General features: G+C 37.0%; 1 non-coding gene across 1 annotated transcript; it reads left to right on the top strand.

Moving 5' to 3' along the window:
• The first annotated feature begins 5697 nt into the window (after nucleotides 1–5697).
• LOC144455264 (U6 spliceosomal RNA) lies at nucleotides 5698–5800 on the top strand. Its single transcript, XR_013483983.1, has one exon. It is a non-coding gene; the product is annotated as a U6 spliceosomal RNA (small nuclear RNA).
• Nucleotides 5801–8290: the final 2490 nt, after the last annotated feature.

The raw sequence follows: 8290 nt of genomic DNA, 5'->3' as shown, positions 1-8290 counted from the left end.
GACGTCACCACGTCGCTGGCCAGCCCCGTCCCCTGCCGCCGGAGTTACGCGTAGGCACGCCCCCTTCGGGGACACGACCTAATTGTCACGCTCTCTCCCGCCTTTGGCCCCGCCCCCATCCTATCCGGGGCAGGGCCGGGCAGCTCTCGTCAGTTCCAATGCTAACCCCTTACAAGATTTGCCTGTGCCCTAGAGAAGGATACCAGGACTCCAGATTTTAGAATTAAGCTTCCTAAAGAAAGAGAGAAGGGAAAAATGCCCAGCGGCTTAGTACAGTGACACACAATAAATGTTCATTAATTGATTAATTTGATCCTGCCATCTCCTTAAGCTATCCATCCTATCTCATTAAACTGCATCTCCAAACTCCTAAAATAGTAATCAACATTCGCTGACTTCGCTTCCTAACCATACTCCTTCAGACCTCTGCGATCCGACTTCAGACCCCAGCACGTTCCTGGGGTTTCATCTTTCATCTCTAAATTGCATTGCTGGTCTCTGTCCTGTCTACTTCCAAACTTCCAAAACTTGGTTCAGACACAACCTACGCTAGCGAATGTTCACGAGCTTCCCAAACCCCCTGAGTTTTGTCCTCCCCAATCCCGTTGTTATTCAATCTCTTGACTTTACATCTCTTAGGGGAGAAAACCCACAGTTTCCTTAAAATTGACAGCACTTTACTATCCAGTAGCGTCAAACAATGGATAAAGTGAGACACGGCCATCACTTTCATATCAACCAGGAAAGTACCTCCTCCACACCCCAGACTGGGGTCTGATCTCTCCCCACTCCCAAAACCATAAGTTCACCAGAGAAATCCCGGCAGATTTGTTGCCTCCTTTAACTCCTAATATCTCTAATATAATCTCCTAATACTGTGGGAGAAGAAATAGCTCAGCCACTTATGGAGTGTAGTAGAAAACTTTGACAAAATTCTTGGGATATACTGGTCCTCACACCATGGTCGTGGGAAGCTTGGCTATCCCACAGGATGGTTCTACAGTCTGTGCTCTCCCCTAGATTGTTTGTTTCTCCCCCCACCCCACCCCCATCGGAAACAGTAAGTCTGGATTTAGTAGTAATAGGAAATTTATTATTAATAATAAATAGCTAGGATTTGTATAGTGTTTTAAGGTTTGCAAAATGCTTTACGTATATTATCTCACTTGATCCAATGATTACAATATCCTAGCTAGTTAAGAGATGGTTTGTAGGGTACCCTGGCATAGTAGCTATTTATTTTCCTCTCCACCTTTTTCTTGGCTTTAAGACTTTCTGTCTCACATACAGATACAGGGTTTCCCATATCAAACTCATGAATGTTTTCCTGGGAAGGCATATCCTGTTCAGGGCCTTCTCCCAATGAACACTTTCTTTGTCCATATAGACTTCTGGGAGATTTAATCCAGGGAGTGTCCTTACAGTGTCCCACAGACACAAGTGTCCCACAAATATGAAATCTGATGACCTTTTCTCAGCTTTTCTTCTTCTTGACATTTCTTCAACATTATTTATGGTTGACCAACTCCTCTTGAACACTTTTTTCTCTTTTAGCTTCTAAGACACAACCTTCACCTATGAATTCTTCTTTGAGAAGTTCTTTTTCATCTTCTCTGATTAGTCCTCAGTCTTCTTTGCTAGGCCATCTTCTTCCTTCCTCCCTAGACTATGTCCTGGGCCTTCTTCTCTACTATCTCTATACTCCCTTTGGGTGATCTCAGTCATTCCCATGACATCAGCTATCATGTTGAAAGTCTCAGACCTTTCTAACCAGCCCTAATCTCTCCCCAGAACCCACATCTTCAAATATCTTCTAGACAGCTAAACCTGGATTTCCACATACTCCTCATACTCAACATGTCCAAAACTGAACTCACCCTCTTTCCTGCAAATCTGCCCTTCCTCTCAACTTTCTATTTCTGTCAAGGGCACCATTATCTTCTTAGTCCTTTACTCTAAAAACCTAAAGGTCATCTTGGATTCTTCCCTCTCTCTCATCCCTTCTACCCAATCAGATACCAAGTCCTGTTGATTCCACCTCCACAACATCTCTGTCAACCACCCTCTTCTCTTTAGTCATGGCCATTATCCCTGATTCATGTACTTCTTGCCAAGATTATCATGATAACCTCTTAACCGATCTTTTTGGCTTTCAAAAAATTGCATCACCTCCAGGAAAGACCCCTTCTGTGCATACTTGATATGGTTAGACTTTCCCATTTTTTAGTTTCTTTTCTATTTCTTCCTGTACTGTACCAAGACTAATACTAGATATTAGAAATCAAAATGTAGCACCTCTACTGTCGTTGATAAAGAAAATAGTTTGTTGTACAAAACACACATTTTCCATTTTTGTTGTCTGGCCTGGTTTTATCATGAAGTACTGTCAGGATGATTTGGCTTAAATGGGTCTCTTTTATACTTTTTCTCCCTATACACACTGAATCTTGCTGTTTTGTGATATGATACTATACATAATGTTACACAGTCTTCTTTCATAAGATTATATCAATGAGTTAATTTTGTAAACTTATGTTGTCCTTGGCTATAGCAGCTTTCCTTTTGGCAAAAAGATTAAATATTTACCAGCTGCAGTAGTTTCTAGGTAATTTTAGTCTCTTCATTGTAGTGATTAGTTTACCTTAGTTAAACTTATTTGGAAAATAATGGTAATCTCTATCAATATCCATTCCTTTATCCATTTACCATTTTTCAACATCGGTGGCTTATTCAGATGTTCTGGTTGGAGTTATTTTTATTGCATGTTATATCAGCTTCTCATTTTTATCCTTTCTTCTAATCTAATTTTGATATTTGCTCTAAAACCCCAAATTTTGTTGTACCTCAGTGTGGTACAGTGGTAAGAGCACTGGGTATAGAGTTGGAGGTCCTGGGTTCAAGTCCTAGCTCTTCCACTTACTAACTATATTCCCTTGGGAAAGTCGCTTAATCTTCACAGACCTTAATTTCCTCATCTGAAAAGTGAGGGAGTTAGGCTGTATGACTCTCACTAAATCTATGCTCAACAGTCCTGTGAACTTTTGAGTACATTTTTTGTAATATATATTCTACAATTATCTGTGTATCTTATCTCCCTAGTATACTATAAATTCGGTGAGAACAGGACCCACATATTATTTAATATTTGTATCTCTCCCAACACCCATACATGCATTTACAAAAAGCCAATGTCTGACTTCATATAACAGTTGATTCAGAAATGACTTTCTTTATTAACCAGTTGCTTCCTGTTAGTTAAAATCTAGTCAACTTCGTTTTTGGTGCTTATCACACGAGGTAGCTAGGCGTGAAGTTGGTTTATCTGTTTGTTTGTTTTTTGTCTACAAGTCTTTGTCCACTTTCATTTCTTGATCCTGGGCCATATATTTAAACACAGTTTCCACCAGCCTCCTCTATGCTTTTGCACTGAAATCACAGAGTATAAAGTGTGCTCTGTTTTAATTTTTGCCTTACTGTGTTTTGCTTTTAATTATATTTTATTTATTTAATTATCAAGCATTTGGTTTTTTTCCTTCCACCCAACTCCCCCTACCCACTGGGGAAAAAAAAGGAAAAACAAATCTCTTATAACTAATATTCAAAGTCAAGTAAAACAAATCCCCATGTTGCTCATGTCCAAAAATATATGCTTTGTTCTGTATATAGTCTATCACCTCTCTGTCAGCAGATGGGTAACATTCTATATCACTAGTCCTCTGGAATTATGGTTGATCATTGCTTTGAATAGAGTTCTTGAGTCTTTGAAAATCATTGAATTTTACGATTCTGCCCACTTTACTCTTCTTACAAGTCTTTGCAGGTGTCTCTGACTGTTTCTTATGACATAATATTCCATTATATTCATATGACATAATTTAATTATTCCCTAGTTGATAGGCATATCCTCCCCAATAGATTCCAGTTCTTTGTCACCACAAAAAGAGCTGATACAAATATTTTTGTACATATAGGACCCTTTCCTCTTTTATCTCTTTGTGGCGTAGGTCTTTTGCCATCTCCTTCTCCAGCTCATTTTACAAATGAGGAAATTGAGGCAAACAGAGTTAAGTGTGTTGCCAAGGATCACATAGCTAGTAAGTGTCTGAGGCCAGATTTGAACTCAGGAAGATGAGTCTTCCTGACTCCGGGCCCGGCACTCTATCCACTGTGTCACATTATGATCTTTTTCTTTTTTTATTGTTCAAGATTCTTGTAAATGTTACATCAAATTGTTTTGGGGCGGAGAGTGATATCAGAAGACGGGGGGAACTATTTGGGGACAGTTTGGATTGCTCTCTCTGCAAGCTAGAAATGACTTGGATATAAATTAGTGATAAGTTAAATAAAATTGTTTCTGGAAGATTTGAGCCTAAACTGCAGAATACATTATTGGTATTATTTTCTTTTCTTCAACTCTGAGATCACATGGCAAGTAAGTGGCAGAGGTGAGATTTGAATCCAGTAGTTAGGGAATGAAAATAGATTCTATTCTTTTGTAATTAAATAATGGCATTTCCATTTTGGTTTTGTGCCACCTGCCGATCCTTGAACATACCTGAGATCTGCAGCAACTGCTCCTCCCTTCCTGCCTCTAGGCCCAGCACTCTATTCACTGGGCCACCATAAGGTATTAAGATTGGTTTTAATACTTCTAGGTATTTGTTATAATATTTAAATTTTTTTTAAAAATACCTTTAGATGGTGCAGTGGACAGGGTGCTGGGCCTAGATTCAGGAAAACCCTGAGTTCAAATGTTACTTCAGACATCAATAATTTCTTTGAAATGGGACTATTAAACCATAGTGTATTGGATTTAATCTCAAAGACACCCTAAATTTTTAAGTCTTATACATATTCTGAACCAAAAATTTAGCTAATATTTTCTTCAACCTACGGGATTATGTGAATAAGAACAAGAGCCCCTGGACCCCTTCCCATAGACTGAGCCTACAGAAAAGTCTGGGGATCACAAACATTTGCTATATAAAAATAATAATTATATGTTGCACAGTGGGTCCATATAACCTAAAAAGGAAAACCCGAGAGTAGTAACTGAAACTATAAAATTATTAAAATCAAATAACTCTTTTAGATATCAAAGCCTACTCTTTCATAGTGTTCATTTTTAAGGTTATGCATCTCACATCTCTTCTCAGCTACTGCAGTCCTGCTTTGCTCATAGAGCAAATTTAGAGACATCTCCACTCCAAATATTCATATGGACTGTTTGTGCCCAACATGTGGTAGAGTCTTCTGAGCTCATAGTGGTCTGATCAGCCACAGTTGGACACTCTGTACCCTGACCCCAACATAGTGATGTCATTTTGGATCTCTTCGAGAATGAAGAATGACAACCAACCAAACAGTTTTTAGATTACCAAATAACAACTATCCCCCCTTCCCATGCACACACTTGAGAGGATCAAGGATTAAATAATAAAAATATTTGTAACATTTGGCTCCCAATATAGTCTTCATCCAAACCTTGATGTAGAGGTGCATTTTTTCATAGTCAGAAAGGAAGGACTCCCTATCTCTTGACCTCTGGAGGTACATTTCTCAGAGGCACTACTGCCACACAGAGGTTTTCGAGGGCCATCCCCTTTGGAATATTACTTCACTGTAAGAAATGATAAACATGGTGACTACTAAGAAGCACAGGAAGACATGTGAACAAAATAAAGTGAAGTAAGGGGCTTGCTTCAGCAGCACATATGCTGAAATTGGAATGATGCAGAGAAGATTAATATGGCTCCTGCACAAGGATGACATGCACATTCATGAAGCATTCCATATTTTTTGTATACTTAAAGAGTCCTAAAGAATCAAATAAAAAACTAGTAGAAATAATTAACAACGTCAGCAAAGTTGCAGGATATAAGATGAACCTACATAAATCACCAGCATTTCTGTATATTACCAACAAAACCTAGCAGGAAGAGATAGAAAGAGAAATTCCCTTTAAATTAACTGCAGACAATATAAAATACTTGGGAATCTACCTGCCAAGACAAACCCAGGAACTACAAGAACACAATTACAAAACATTTTTCACACAAATGAAGTCAGATCTAAACAACTGGAGAAATATTATTGCTCATGTGTAGGCTGAGCCAATAGAATAAAAAAGACAATTCTACCTAAATTAATTTACTTATTCAGTGCCATAAACACTCAAGCTACCAAAAAATTATTTTATGGAGCTAGGAAAAATAATGACATAATTCATCTAGAAGAACAAAAGGTCAAGAATATCAAGGGAATCAATGAAAAAAAAGAGAAGGAAGGTGATCTAGCAATACCAAATCTCAAACTGTATTAGAAAGTGGTAATCATCAAAAAAATCTGGTACTGGCTAAGAAATAAGAGTGGTGGATCAGTGGAATAGATTAGGTACACAGTAGTAAATTACCATAGTACTCTAGTGTTTGATAAATGCAAAGAACCAAACTTTTGGGACTAGAACTCACTATTTGGCAAAAATTGCTGGGAAAAACTGGAAAGCAGTTTGTCAGAAATAAATTATAGGTCAACGTCTCATTAAGTGTATATCAAGATAAGGTCAAAATAGGTACGTGAATTAGAAATAAAGGGTGACAACATAAGTTAACTTGGGGAGCATGGAAAAATGTACCTTTCAGATCTGTGGGTAAAGGAAGAGTTTATGACCAAACAAGAGATAGAGAAGGTTATAGGAAGTCAAATAAATAGTATTGATTACATCAAATTAAAAAACTTTTGTATAAACAAAATTAATGCAGCTAGGATTAGAAGAAAAGTAGAAAACTGGAGGGAAATGTTATAGTAAGTTTCTCTGATAAACACCTTATTTCTCAGGTACAGAGAATTGAATCAAACTTATAAAAATATAATTGATTACCCAATTGATAAATGGTCAAAGGATATGAACAGGCAGTTTTCAGAAGAAGAAATCAAAGCTGTCTATAATCATATGAAAAAATGCTCTAAATTATTATTGATTAGGAAAATGCAAAGCAAAACAACTCTGAAGTAACATCTCACACTTATCAGATCGGCTAATATGACAGAAAAAGAAAATGAGCAATGTTGGAAGAGATGTGGAAAAATTGGGACACTAATGCACTGTTGGTGGAGTTGCTAACTGATCCAACCATTCTGGAGAGCAATTTGGAACTTAACCCAAAGGGCTATCACACTGTACATACCCTTTGACCTAGAAATACCACCACTAGGTCTGTATCCCAAAAAGATCAGAAAAAAAGAAAAAGTACCTATTTGTATAAAAATATTTATACAGTTCTTTTAGTGGTGGCAAAGAATTGGAAATTGAAGGGTTGCCCATCAATTGGGGAATGTCTAAACAAGTTGTGGTATATGCTTGTGATGGTATACTATTGTGCTATAAGAAAGGCTATAAGGAGGATTTTCCCCAGAAAAACCTGGGAAAACTTATATGAACTCATGCAAAGTGAGCAGAACCAGGAGATCATTGTACACGATAACAGCAATATTGTATGATTGTCATCTGTTAATAACTTAGCTATTCTCAGCAATACAATGAGCCAAGACAATTCCAAAGGACTTAGAGTAAAAAATGCTATCCATCTCCAAAGACAGAACTGATAGAGTTTGAATACAGATTGAAGCATAATTTTTTTTACTTTCTTTCTTTGATCTGTTTTCTTTCACAACATGGCTAATATGGAAATGTTTTGCATGACTGTACATGTATAATCTATATCAAATTGCTTGCCTTCTCAAGAAGAGAAGAGGTAAGGGAGGAAGAGAATTTGGAACTCAAAATTTTTTAAATGAATGTTAAAATAGTTTTTACATGTAATTAGAAAAAATAAAATATTAAAAAATTGATTAAAGTGAAGTAAGCATAATCAGAAAACAGTATTTACAATGACTGCAACAATGTAAATAAAGAGAATGACACAGAGAAACAATCAAAACTGAATGCTGCAATTAATAACCAAGTTTAGTTCCCAGAAAGAGTTGTGAGAAGCTATCTCCATTTGCTTCTTTTCAGAGGTAGAGAATTATGGATATTGAAACCCTGCATATGGCATCAGATTTTTTTTTATATGATGTTGGTTAGTTTTATGGAACTTTTTTTTCTTTCTCTCTTTTTAGTTCCTTATTATAAGGGGCAACTCTCTGAGAGGGCTGCAGTGAGAAATGTACATCATGTAAAAATAAGTTATTAATAAAAATCTTTTTTTTAACTGAGCACTTCTAATTATAATGCCAAGCTTGGCCCCAAAAAAGAAACATGAAAATGAACCTCTCTGTGGGTGTGGAA

Source organism: Phascolarctos cinereus, unplaced genomic scaffold (genome assembly GCF_003287225.1).
Source record: "Phascolarctos cinereus isolate Bilbo 61053 unplaced genomic scaffold, phaCin_HiC Scaffold_1;HRSCAF=81, whole genome shotgun sequence".
In the NCBI taxonomy this organism is placed as follows: Eukaryota; Metazoa; Chordata; class Mammalia; order Diprotodontia; family Phascolarctidae; genus Phascolarctos; species Phascolarctos cinereus.
Note: the sequence above shows the minus strand (reverse complement) of the source record. Positions and strands in the feature narration are given on the sequence as shown.